The sequence below is a fragment of the Nuphar pumila genome, chromosome 17 (assembly GCF_984573655.1).
Source record: "Nuphar pumila chromosome 17, dmNupPumi1.hap1.1, whole genome shotgun sequence".
NCBI lineage: Eukaryota > Viridiplantae > Streptophyta > Magnoliopsida > Nymphaeales > Nymphaeaceae > Nuphar > Nuphar pumila.
The window spans coordinates 67026124-67039754 of NC_143265.1; the positions used below are offsets into that span (position 1 = coordinate 67026124).

At 37.2% G+C, this 13631-nt stretch overlaps 1 protein-coding gene across 1 annotated transcript in view; it reads right to left on the reverse strand.

Moving 5' to 3' along the window:
- The window catches only part of ABCG7 (ABC-2 type transporter family protein), a 135923-nt gene that overhangs the window by 89821 nt on the left and 32471 nt on the right, over positions 1-13631 (reverse strand). The gene's annotated exons all lie outside the window — the stretch shown is intronic.

The following is a 13631-nucleotide window of genomic DNA, read 5'->3' on the forward strand; positions in this document are numbered from 1 at the left end:
CATGAGCTATGTCTGGACGTGTGATGGATAGATAGGTGAGAGATCCGATTAATTGACGGTAGGGGGTTGGATCCTCAAGTAGAACACCATCTTCAAGTCTCAGTTTTGCATTAATAACTTCGGGAGTCTCAACTTTCTTTTCATCAGATATTCCTGACTTGGTACAAATTTCTGCAGCTAATTTCATTTGAGATAGGATGTATCCTCGCGGGGAATAAGCCACTTCAATCCCTAAAAAATATCTCAAATAACCAAGGTCAGACATATCAAAAGTTTCTTTTAACATGGACTTTACATCATTTACTCCCTTTTTGTCATTCCTAGTAATGATCATATCATCAACATACAGTAGAAGCATAATAATGGAGTCACCTGTCCTTTTAACAAAAAGAGCAGTGTCAGTATAGCAAGAAGAAAATCCTAAATTGATTAATACGTTACTAAGCCTATCATATCAAGCTTTAGGAGATTGCTTAAGTCCATATAAAGCCTTTTTTAATTTCAAAATTTTTCCATTTAAATTCATACCTGGAGGCGGTTCCATATAAACTTCTTCATTTAAATTACCATTCAAAAAGGCATTTTTGACATCAAGTTGAAAGATTGACCATTTTTTAACTGAGGCAATAGCAATAAGAGCTCAAACACTAGTCATTCGAGCAACTGGGGCAAAAGTTTCATCATAATCTACCCCATACTCTTGGGCATATCCCTTGGCTACCAACCTAGCCTTATATTTTTCCAATGAACCATCACTCTTAGTTTTTACTTTAAAAACCCATCTACATCCAATGGGTTTCTTGCCATTGGGAGGATCAATGATTTCCCAAGTTTGTGCCTTTTTAAGAGCATTAAGTTTCAGTTCCATAGCTTCATTCCAATGAGCATATTGCTTAGCATCATTGTAATGAGATGGTTCATGAAAGGAGTGAAGAGCAAGTAGGCATGCTCGAAAGTTAGGAGAAAAGGAATCATAAGAAACAAATCTATTTGGTATTTTGGAAATCCGATTTGATCTTCTTTGAGAGGTCTCATCAATGGACTCACTTTGGGAAAAATTTTCAAGGGCACAAGGAGGATTTCTTTCATTCCTTCTAGAGTAGACTTGAATTTGTCTTGAAACATTTTCTTCTAAGTTTTGATCATCACTCGGATGTTCAAAAAGATCTTCACTAAGGGATTCACTAGGATTAATATGATCATCTATGATGTTTTCTTTAGGCAACAAGTCAAATAGAAAGGAATAATCAATATTTTCATTTGGTTGTTGCGAAAAACCATTTTCCTCTTCAAGGAATGTGACATCTTTAGAGATATAAACCTTGTTTTTAAGTATGTCAAAACATCGATAACCTTTTTGTATTTCGCCATATCCCAAAAAGATACATTCAATAGCCCTAGGAGAAAGTTTATCATTTTTGTGAGTTAGAACAAAACATTTACATCCAAAAATTCTTAGTCTTTTATAATCGGGAGACATATTGTAAAGTTTTTCAAATGGAGAAAGATTTTCCAAAGAGGATGAAGGAGTTCTATTGATAAGATATGTAGAGGTTAGAACCGCTTCGGCCCAAAAGGATTTTGGAATATTTCTTGAAATTAATAACGTTCTTGTAGTCTCTATTATGTGCCTATGATTTTTTTCCGCAAGACCATTTTGTTGCGGAGTGTTGGGGCAAGAACGTTGGTGACAAATTTCATTTTCTTTTAAATAGTTTTGAAAATCATTGGACATATATTTGCCTCCCGAATCGGACCTAAGAATAGATAGATTTCCCAAAAATTGATTTTTGACCATTGCGTGAAATTCTTTAAAGGAGAAAACTTCGGATTTGAGACTTAGGAAGTAAATCCACGTAAATCGAGTGAAGTCATCAATAAAGACCACGTAATACGAAAAACCTCCTTTAGACAAAATAGGGGAAGGTCCCCACACATCGGAATGAATAAGTTCAAATGGCCGAGTGGTAAAGTAACTTCTTTAAGGAAATGGAGTAGCTTTAGATTTCCCAAAAATGCAATCTTTACAAGTCATGTGATTGTCTTTACAAGTATTGTTCAAAAACGGAAAAAGAGACATTTTTACAAAATTTGGATGGCAAAGTCTCTCATGCCATATTCCAATACTTTTGTCTTTTACAAGATTGCAAGATGACTTAGATGGAAGAGTCAAAAAATCCATAAAGTAGAGGTCACCCCTTCTATGGCCTTGCCCAATCAGCTTCCCTGACTGGAGATCTTGCATGGTGCAATCTTTAGGTGAGAAAGAGACTAATTTTAGGAACGATTCTTACTTTAGGAACAAAAAAGCTTTTAAAATCAAGTGATCCAATACTTTCAATTTTTAATGATGTACCATCGGCCGTTGAAACACAAGAGGATATGGGTTCGGAAAAAACATTTGAAAGAGAGTTTTTATGAGATGTCATATGAAAAGAAGCACCGGAGTCTAGTATCCACATACCTGGAGGTGATAAAGAGTAGGCGATGGCGGCCCCGGATGTTGAAGGAGAAGTCTTGAGAAGATGTTGGAGAACTTCGGAGATGTGATTTAGAGTTTCTTTGATATCTCCTTCTTTGGTACATTCTTCCTTCTTTGGAGAATTTTCCCCAACCGCGGCTACATTTCCTTTGAGTTTTGGACAAACCGGTTTAATGTGTTCCGGTTCATTACAATAATGGCATATTATTCCCTTTCTAGGCCCATTACTATTTTTGTTAAAATGGGGGGGGTCTATATGCTTTAACATTCGATCTGGGCCTAGTAACGGCCAAAACTTCATCACTCTTAATGCTCAAGCCAAATCGAGTTTCTTCTTGACATATCTCGGCAAGGGCATCTTCAATAGGTAGGGCTTTGCTTCTATGGAGAAGGGATGCCCTAACTTGTTCAAATTCCGGGCGAAGACCATGAAGAAATTGAAAAAAAATGTTCATTTTCAATTTGTTCCCTCCTTAATTCAATATCTTCCGGAGCCACCCACTTAGGCTCAAGAAGAGCAAGTTCATCCCAAAGAGGAGTTAGAGAGCTAAAATAGTCCCGGACACTCATGTCCATTTGTTTGGTGGAACGGATTTTTTCTTGACAAAAGAATTGTCGAGCAAGATCCTTTTGGGTATACATACCCTTAAGGAAAAACCAAGCCTCATTGGCCCTTCTAAATTTGGCAATATTAGCACAATTTTTAAGGTCAACATTGTTCATAAACCATGCCAAAATTTTGGCATGGTTACTTTCCCAATCCTCAATTTTGGATTGATGATCATTAATAGCTTTGATGTGCTCATCGCCATCTAAAGCTTTTTCAACATCATTTTCAATTTTGGTGAGAACAAGAGAGGGTTCGGGAGTAGTTCCCATAACAAAACCCCAAAGTTTCTTACCTTTAAGATGATTTTCCATAGCGGAGGCTCACATGAGATAGTTGGACCCATTTAGCTTAAAAGAAAGCTCCACTTTAGAGTCACGTTCCATCGGCACCAAAAAAGTCCTTCCTTTCTTCAAAAATGAGAGTCACACATTCCAAAGAAAAGCCCAATCACCAACCGAGCTCTGATACCATGTAATGAAAAGAGGCGGAAGCACCAATAGAGCAAAAGTCACTCTTTAAGAGTGACCACTAGAGCCAAGAACACAAACACCAAATGTGCACACACAAAACTCTCAAATATAGAAAATGACTTAAAGTCATAAGTTGGATATTATTGAAGAAAGGAAAAGAAGGGTGAAAAAACCATGCTACAAGAGGAGAACACCTCCTCTATTTATAGAGGAGGGGGGCATCAAGAAGGGACTACAAGGGGGCTCCCTTGTAGTCGTTGGGAGCTCCAACGGTCAGAAATCTGACCGTTGGGGCCCCAACGACTACAAGAGTGGGGCCCCTTGTGGTCATCCAAAAGAAAGAAAATAAAAAGAAAAAAATAAAAAAGGAAAAGGGAAAAAAGGAAAAAGGTAACAAGTACATTGGTTGATTTACAAGAATACCCCTATCGGGTATTTCAATAAATGAGAATATGTATATATATACATATTTTAACACATAGCCCAGTCCTGCTTCCTGAAACAGTTAATTTTTTTTTAAAAGCCCAGTCCTAGCCCAGCCCTGATTCTATATGAAATAGATTTTTATCCATTTTTTAGCCCAGCCCTGACTGCAGCAAATAGTTTGATTTGTTCATATGAAATAGATTTTTATTAATAATTGTAGCCATTTTTTATTTTATCTCAAAAAAAAATTCGGGGGCGCTGCCCCCAAATCCCCGACTATCACACAAATTTTTTTTTCTACACCCCTATTTGCCCCCTCCCCCTCGCATGAATCCTAGCCACGCCCCTGTGCACAAGCACGCACAATACAGTTCACATAATCTGACTTTCTTGAATGGAACAGGCTATGACCAGTCTAATACATATTTTTCTTGTGATATTGACTAAATTGCAAGTGTGTAACGTTAGAAACTTTAAGCTTTTGTTGCATCATTTCATATTTAAGGAAAAACAGGGTCAATTTACAGAGCACCAGATTCAGAACAAAATTGCAAAGCACAATCATCAATATGTGTGAAAAAAAAAAGAGAAGTTCACATGTTTTTTTTTCACACGCAGACTCTAAACATTGAAAATTGTAAAAAAACTTCTCTCCAAAGTTTTTGAAATCATCAACTTACGCTAAGACTGCGTGAGAGAAGACTGTGTGTGAAAAAAAAGAGAGATGAGAGAGAGACAGTACCAGTTTTCGGTGAGAAATGAGAGAGGCTGCGTGAGAGACGAGAGAGAGATTGTGTGAGAGACGAGAGAGAGAGGTTGAGCGAGAGACGAGACGAGAGAGAGAGAGAGGTTGCGTGAGAGACGAGAGAGAGGTTGCGTGAGAGACGAGAGAGAGAGGTTGAGCGAGAGACGAGAAAGAGAGAGGCTGCGTGAGAGACGAGAGAGGGAGGTTGAGTGAGAGACAAAATAAAAGGGTTTAAGCCCTAAATTTTGGTCAAATTAGGGTTTTGACCCTTATTTGACCAAAAGCAATGAGGCATATGTGCCTCATCTTGAGGAACGCCTCGCCTCGAGGCATGCACCTCAAGGCCTATGAGGCGCACGCCTCGGAGCTTTTACGCCTTATCCTTGCACCTCAAGGCATAAAGCCCCTCGCCTTGAGGCGAGGTGCGCTTTTTGCGCCTTGAGGCACGTTTTTAATAACACTGCTTTTATATGTTAATCTCATATTTTTAAGCACTTATTTGAGATTTTCTATTTCTTATTGGTTGTTACTTCATCAATAAAGCTTTTTTTTATTTATTTGTATTTTTAGATATTTTTTTATAATTTTTTTAAAGGTTTAAAAAAAATTTAAGGCTTACGCTTTACGCCTAGAGGCTTATATCTCGCCTCTGTTTTTGGTAGAACGTCTCGCTACGCCTCGATGCTTTTCACAACATTGCGCACAATCCTAATTATTGTTGTCATATGCACGGTGGTAGGAGCATGCTAAAACTGGCTTGCCGCATGAACAGCATGAGCAATATCAGATCGGGTGATGGAGAGATAAGTAAGAGATTCAATTAATTGACGATATGGAGTAGGATCTTCAAGTAGAACACCATCTTCGAGTCTTAATTTAGTATTTATAACTTCTGGGTGTTAAAAATAAAATTGTATCCAAATACCCAATAAGGGTATTTTTGTCTTTTATCATATAGTACAGTCCACTAGGGACTGAAATGTAATTTAACATTATAATAAATAAATAAACTGCCATACAACTTAAGCACAACAGGTGCACAACAGTCAAAATATGACTGTTGGGCAGCAGTCCAACTAGACATTGGACTGCCACCCAACAGTCATAATAATGATTGTTGGAAGGCAGTCCAAAGAGTTGGACTGCCTCCTATATGTTGGAGTGAGGCTCTATAAATAGAGCTTCACTCCGTTGTTATTCCTCAATGCTTTTAGAAGCATTTGAGGGTTTTCTCTAGAGTTTTTTCCCATCTTATAGGCTTGTATGCCTCTTGTGTTGTTTGGTATTTTTATCTCTTTTGAGATTGTATTTGGTCCATTAGTGACCAACTTTAAGTGAGTTTATTAAAGCCCTTTGTTGGCATTGTGTTTGTTTCTCTATTGTTATATTGTAGCTTGTTTCATTACAAGGTATCAGAGCGAGGTTCTTGAAAGAAGGAGAATCTCGTGAAGGAAGTGTTCTTCGATCATTGATCATTCCCTATCTCCTCTAGTCTAAACTCAAGTATTCATTATGGGAGAAAGAGAGTTCGCCACCGTCATCACCTACAAACTCAATGAAAACAACTACTTGATGTGGGCGACGGTTATGGAGAATCATATCAAAGGAAAAAAATTGTGGGGTTTTGTTAGTGGTTCTACTTGTGAACCACAACTCAAATTGACTAGAAGAGAAGGAGATCAAGTCAAAGCCTTGTCCGAAGAAGAAAAAGAAAAAGCCTTGGAAGAATTCCAAAATAAATTGGAAGATTGGGAGGCAAGCAATGCACAAATACTCTCATGGTTTATAAATACCATGGAGTTCAAGATCGCCACCAATATCATCAAATTCAAGAAGGCATGTGACGCATGGAGCTTTCTAAGAAGTACTTTTATCCAAAAGGATATGGCTAGACTTTATTATCTCCAAGATAAGGTACGTAATTCAAAACAAGGAGATAAAAGTGTAAGAGATTTTTACGGTATTTTATCTCCTATTTGGGATGAATTAGCCATGTTGGAACCAAAATTGGAAGGTTCGGCTATTGATATGAGAAAGACCCAAATCGAAAGAGAAAATCTTTTCTCCTTTCTTTATGGCCTTCGACCGGAATTTTAGCAAGTAAGATCTTCCTTACTTCATAGGACCACTTCAAATTCTATAAGTGAAGCCCTTGCTCAAATTTGTCAAGAAGAGACAAGACTTGGAATGCACAAGTCTAATGATGAGGTCCTTGTCATGGCAAGGCCCGGAAATTTTGTGAAAACATATAAACCACCTCACTTTGAGAAGAAGTTCAATGGAGAAGGACACAATGGAGGAGGATACAAGGGAGGATACAAAGGAAAAATTATTTGTCATCATTGTAAGGAACCCGGACATATAAGACCGGAATGTCCCAAATTTAAAAAGGTGGCCGCCTTAAGTGAAGAACCTCAAGAATCAAGAAAAGGGGGCAGCTTCAATGAATTAAATCTTGTTCAAATAGCAGAAGCCGTCTCACAACTTCTTAAGGTTGCACCTTCTACATCCGGAGTTGTCATCTCTTCCTCGTCTCCTCCAGGTAAGACCTCTTGGATTCTAGACTCAGGTGCTTCTTTCCACATGACTCATAATGAGTCTCTATTATCTGATTGCACTAAATCATATTTTTCATTTGTGTCAACTGCCGATGGTACCTCTTTAAAAGTCAAAAGCTTAGGAAACCTTGATGATATTTCAAAAAAAACTTTGTTCCAAAAGTGAGAGTCATTCCCAAACTGGATTTGAATCTTTTTTCGGTCTCTCAAATTGTTGACTATGGTTGTAAAGTATTCTTCTCATCTAAGGCGTGTTGGGTGCAGGATATCTAGTCAGGGAAGCTGATTAGGCAAGGCCATAGACGAGGAGACCTTTACTACATGGATTTCCTGTGTTTACCAAAATACTCGTTTTGTAATCATGTCAAAGACATTAATATAGATCTTTGGCATAAAAGATTAGGACACCCAAGTATATCCAAATTATCTCTTTTTCCATTTTTGGAAAAATTTTGTAAAGATAAAAATTTTGTATGTGAAGATTGTATACTTGGAAAAATGCAAATGAAACCTTTTGGGTCTAGAACCTCTGTGACACATAAAATTTTTGAATTAGTGCATTCGGATGTGTGGGTCCCATCCCTGTTATGTCAAAAGGTGGTTATTCGTACTATGTTACATTTATAGATGATTTTAGTAGACATACTTGGATTTACTTTCTAAAACTCAAATCCGAAGTTTTTTCATGTTTTAAAAACTTTCATAATCTAGTTAAAAATCAATTTAAAACAAATATTAAAGTCTTCCGCTCCGACTCCGGGGGAGAGTTTCTTTCAAATGAATTTCAATTATATCTAAAAAATCATGGAATTGTGCATCAAAAATCATGCCCTAGGACACCTCAACAAAATGGGATTTCTGAAGGAAAACATTGTCATATCATTGAAACTACTAGAACCCTACTTATTTCAAAAGAAATTCCAAAGCAATTTTGGGCTGAAGCTGCCCTAACCGCAGTCTATCTGATAAATAGAATGCCTTCTCAAACTTTGGAAAACAAGTCTCCTATTGAAAAACTCTTTAAAATTTCTCCTGATTTAAAAAGGCTAAGGGTATTTGGTTGTAAATGCCTCGTGCTTCTTGAAAAATATAAGAAACTCTCTCCTAAAGCCATAAAATGTGTCTTTCTTGGTTATGCTGATAATCAAAAAGGATATCGATGTTATGATAAAACAAATGATAAACTCTAGGTTTCTAGAAATGTTACCTTTCTAGAAAATGAGAGTGGATTTGATTTTGAAGTTCCTAAGAAAGAATCTGAGTATGCTTTCTTATTTGATTTGTTACCCAATAAAGGTATTAGTAATGATATTGAAACCTTCGAGTCTATTAATGACTCAAGTAGTGAACCATCTAGACGAAATATTGGGGAGCATCCATGTGCCCATGACAGATATAATCAATTAACAAATACTGAAGAAACTAGTGTTAGAAGGTCAGAACGAACACATAGGCCTCCAAGTAGGTTTGTCTCATATGAATCCTTCTTACCAAACTACAGGGCATGTCTTCTAGCCATTCATTCCTATCATGAACCATCTAACTATAACGAGGCCAAAAATATAAACGAATGGGTTGAAGCCATGAAAATTGAATTAGATGCATTACACAAGGCTCACACTTGGGCAATTCAACCTCTTTTTATCGGAAAGAAGACAATAGGGTGTAGATGGGTGTTTAAAATTAAAACAAAAAGTGACGAGTCTCTTAAGAGATATAAAGCAAGACTTGTTGCAAAAGGATATTCTCAAGAATATGGTATAGATTATGAAGAAACCTTTGCCCCAGTAGCTCGTATGACTACAGTTAGAACTCTAGTTGCTATAGCATCCATTCGAAAATGGCCGATATATCAGTTAGATGTTAAAAATGAATGTAAGGCACCATCTGTAATGAGATATTGCGGAAATATAAAGAGTGCATACAAGCACATACAACAATGAATAAAAGAGAAAATATCACAAGTCCACGAAGGGACAATACAAGCACAAGCCTTTAAGAAGGCAACAATATACAAAGTCTCTTATTGAAAAGAGAGAGAAGCTCTCCAAGATGAGAATACACAAGGGGGTCACCCCTATTTATACAAGAGGAAGAGGAGGAAAAAGGAGGGCCAAAGGGCCTCAAAAGGAGAGCCAAAAGGGGGCTCCCATAGAGTCGTTGGGAGCCCCCAACGGTCACATTTGTGACCGTTGGGGGCTCCAACGACTTCTATGTTGGAGCCCCTTTAGGTCCTCAAAAAGAATAAAAAAAGAATTGAAAAAATAAAAATTACATTTATTCAAAAAAGAAAAATAGTTGTTTTCTAAAACAACTATGTGAAATTACAAAAATACCCCTATCGGGTATTGATGTAATATACAGAATTTTTATTTATATATATATATATATACATATAATAGGTACATTTTAACACCCCCCCTCAAACTTTACGGGGGAAGGACGGAAAGTTTGCCGAGAAGAAACATGAACCGAGGAGCCGGAAGAGCTTTAGTGAAGAAGTCTGCCAACTGATATTCTGAAGTGACATATGGCAGAGCAATAGTTCCTCGTAAAAATTCGTCACGAACATAGTGGCAATCCATTTCGATATGTTTCGTACGTTCATGAAAAGTATGATTGCTCGCAATATAGATGGCACTCTTATTGTCGCAACACAGCTTGGAGGCTTCAGTAATATCAACTCCCATATCTTTAAGAAAACTGCGAAGCCATACAAGTTTCATTGTTGTGGTTGCCATCGCCCGGTACTCTGCTTCAGTGGATGATAGTGAAACTTTCTGTTGCTTCTTGCATCGCCAGGCAATCAATGAGTCCCCTAAAAAGACACAAAAACCAGTAGTTGAGACTCGATCATTGGGATTACCTCCCCAATCTGCATCAGTATAAGCAAGAAGATTCAAAGGGGAAGAGGAGGATAGAAATAGCCCTTTATTGATGGTATTCCGAATGTAGCGGATGATTCGGAGAACCGCACTCATATGCACGGTTGTAGGAGCATGCTGAAATTGACTGACTGAGTGGACCGCATGAGTGATATCTGGTCTGGTGATGGTCAAATATGTAAGAGACCCAATGAGTTGTCTGTACGGTGTAGGATCTTCCAGAAGAACCCCATCCTCTAACCGCAATTTGGCATTAATAACCTCGGGAGTCTCTACCTTCTTATCATCAGAAATCCCAGACTTAGAACATATATCTGCAGCAAGCTTCATCTGTGACAAAATATATCCTCTAGGAGAATATGCAACCTCAATTCCAAGAAAATATCTGAGAAAACCTAAATCAGACATATCAAAATTATCTTTCAACATATTTTTAACATTAATAATACTACTTTGATCATTTCCAGTGAAAATCATATCATCAACATAAAGCAACAAAATTACGATACTAGAACCTGCATTTTTAACAAAAAGAGCAGTGTCAGTATAACAAGAATGAAATCCTAATTTTATCATGATATCACTAAAACGATCATACCAAGCCTTAGGGGCTTGTTTAAGACCATATAAGGCCTTTAAAAGCCGAAGAGTTTGACCTTGCTTAATATTTATTCAGGGTGGTGGATCCATATAAACTTCTTCACTTAAACTTGCATTTAAAAAAGCATTTTTTACGTCAAGTTGATAAATAGGCCATTTTTTGGTTGATGCGACAGCTATTAAGGTTCTGACACTAGTCATACGAGCTACGGGGGCGAATGTTTCTTCGTAATCAATACCATATTCTTGGGAGTATCCCTTAGCAACCAATCTGGCTTTATATCGTTCTAAAGAGCCATCGCTTTTAGTTTTAACTTTGAAGACCCACCGACAACCAATAGGTTTTTTTTGTGAGGGTAGATCAACTACTTCCCAGGTATTGGCCTTTTTTAAAGCATTTAGTTCAACTTGCATTGCTTCAACCCAATGAGGTATAGATTTAGCTTGATTATAGTGAGCCGGTTCAAAATAAGAATGTAGAGTTATCAAACATGCCCGATAGTTGGGAGATAAAGAATCATAGGATACAAACCTATTTGGGGGTATTGATATTCTAGAAGAATGCCTAACTTGTTCCTCAATGGATTCGGAAATTTGAGAGTATTTTTCGAGGGCACTAATAGGTTTTTCTTGATTTCTTCTTGAGTAAACATTTATATTGGCATCACTATCATGAACATTTGTATTTGAATTACTATCATTTGAGAGTGTTATGTCAAGAGGGGATACCTCGTGAGTGTCATCTATGTTTTCAAGAGAATCTTCTTGTATGTCATCAATAAGATCATATAAGAATATATAATCGATTTCATTTGTCTCTTCTATTTTATCAAAACCGTTTTCTTCTTCGAGAAATGTTACATCTTTTGAAACATATAGTTTATCATTCTTAAAATCATAACATCTATACCCTTTTTTATTTTCACCATATCCAAAAAATACACATTCAATTGCTTTTGGAGATAACTTATCCCTTTTATGTAGTAGGACAAAACATTTGCAACCAAAAATACGAAGTCGATTAAAATCGGGTGAAAACTTAAAGAGTTTCTCATAGGGAGAAGCATTTTTTAACTTAGAAGAGGGCATTCTATTGATTAGATAGGTTGAGGTAAGAACGGCTTCCGCCCAAAAAATTTTTGGAATATTTCTAGACACAAGTAATGTTCTAGCGGTTTCTATAATGTGCCTATGTTTCCTTTCCGCTATGCCATTTTGTTGAGGAGTCCTAGGACATGACTTTTGATGACAAATGTCATTTTGGTTTAAATAGTTTTGGAATTCGTGAGATAAGTATTCACCACCGGAATCGGATCTTAAAATAGATATGTTACTTTGAAATTGATTTTGAACCTTTTTATGAAAATCTTTAAAGAAAGTAAATACTTCTGACTTATGACTAAGGAAATAAATCCAAACATACCGAGTAAAGTCATCAATAAACGTAACATAATATGAATAGCCCCCTTTAGACATAACCGGAGAAGGACCCCAAACATCCAAATGCACCAATTCAAAAGGCCTTGATGAGAAAAAAGATCTAGTTGGAAAAGGAATAGACTTCATTTTTCCAAAAATGCAATCTTTGCAATTAATTTCTTTTTCCTTACAAAATTTGTTTCCAAAAGGAAAGAGATACATTTTGAAATAACTTGGATGACCAAGTCTTTTATGCCACGTTTCCATATTTTTTTCTTGGACATAAGAACAAAAAAAGTTTGTAGGGAGATCAAGATGGTCCATATAATAGAGGTCTCCCTTTCTATGGCCTTGCCCAATCCGCTTCCCGGACCGGAGATCCTGCACAAAGCAACCATTAGATGAGAAAGATATTTCACATCCATGGTCGGCAATTTGAGAAACCGAAAAAAGGTTTAAATTTAATTTGGGAACAACTCTTACTTTTGGAACACAAAAATTTTGTGAATCTTTAAAAGAGCCAATACTTGAAATTTTCAAAAAAGTTCCATCGGCCGTTGAGACACAAGAGTCCTTTGAATTGATGCAAACATCACTAAGTGCATTTTCATGAGGGGTCATATGAAAAGAAGCTCTGGAATCAAGGATCCAAGAATACGTACCGGGTGATGATGTTGAAGCAATGGCCGCACCCGATGTGGAGGAAGAAACTTTTAGCATTTGTTGGAGAGCCATAGATATTTGTCCAAGAGTTTCTTTAATGTCATTGTTTTTGCCTTCATCTTCTTTGGTGGTGGTTTCTTCAAGAGAGGCTACTTTAGGCTTGAAGGTTCCCATAAGCTTTGGACAAGCGGGTCTAATGTGACCCGGCTCATTGCAATAATGACAAACAATCATTTTTCTTCCTCCATTGTAGTTCCCTTGTTTCCCAAAATGAGGAGGCTTATAGGTTCTAACATTGTTACCCGGTTTGGATACGGCAAGGACTTCATCAACATGCTTACTCATGCCAAGCCTTGTCTCCTCTTGACTGATTTCGGCAATAGCATCCTCAATAGGAGGAAAAATAGATCTATGGAGAAGTGAGGATCTCACTTGCTCAAATTCGGGACGTAGCCCAAAAAGAAATTGAAACAATCGCTCTTGTTCCATTTGTTTTTGTCTTAAATCCACATCTTCCATAGAAACCCACTTTGGCTCTAAGAGAGCCAATTCATCCCATAGTGGGTTTAGGGCACTATAGTAGTCTTGAATGCTAGAATCACCTTGCTTGGTGGTTCTAACCTTTTCTTGCAAGAAGTATGCTCTTGCAAGATCCTTTTGGGTATACATACCCCTCATAAAGGACCAAGCCTCATTGGCTCTACGAAATTTAGCTATATTAGCACATACCTTAAGCTCCACATTGTTCATAAACCACGCAAGGATTTTTTCGT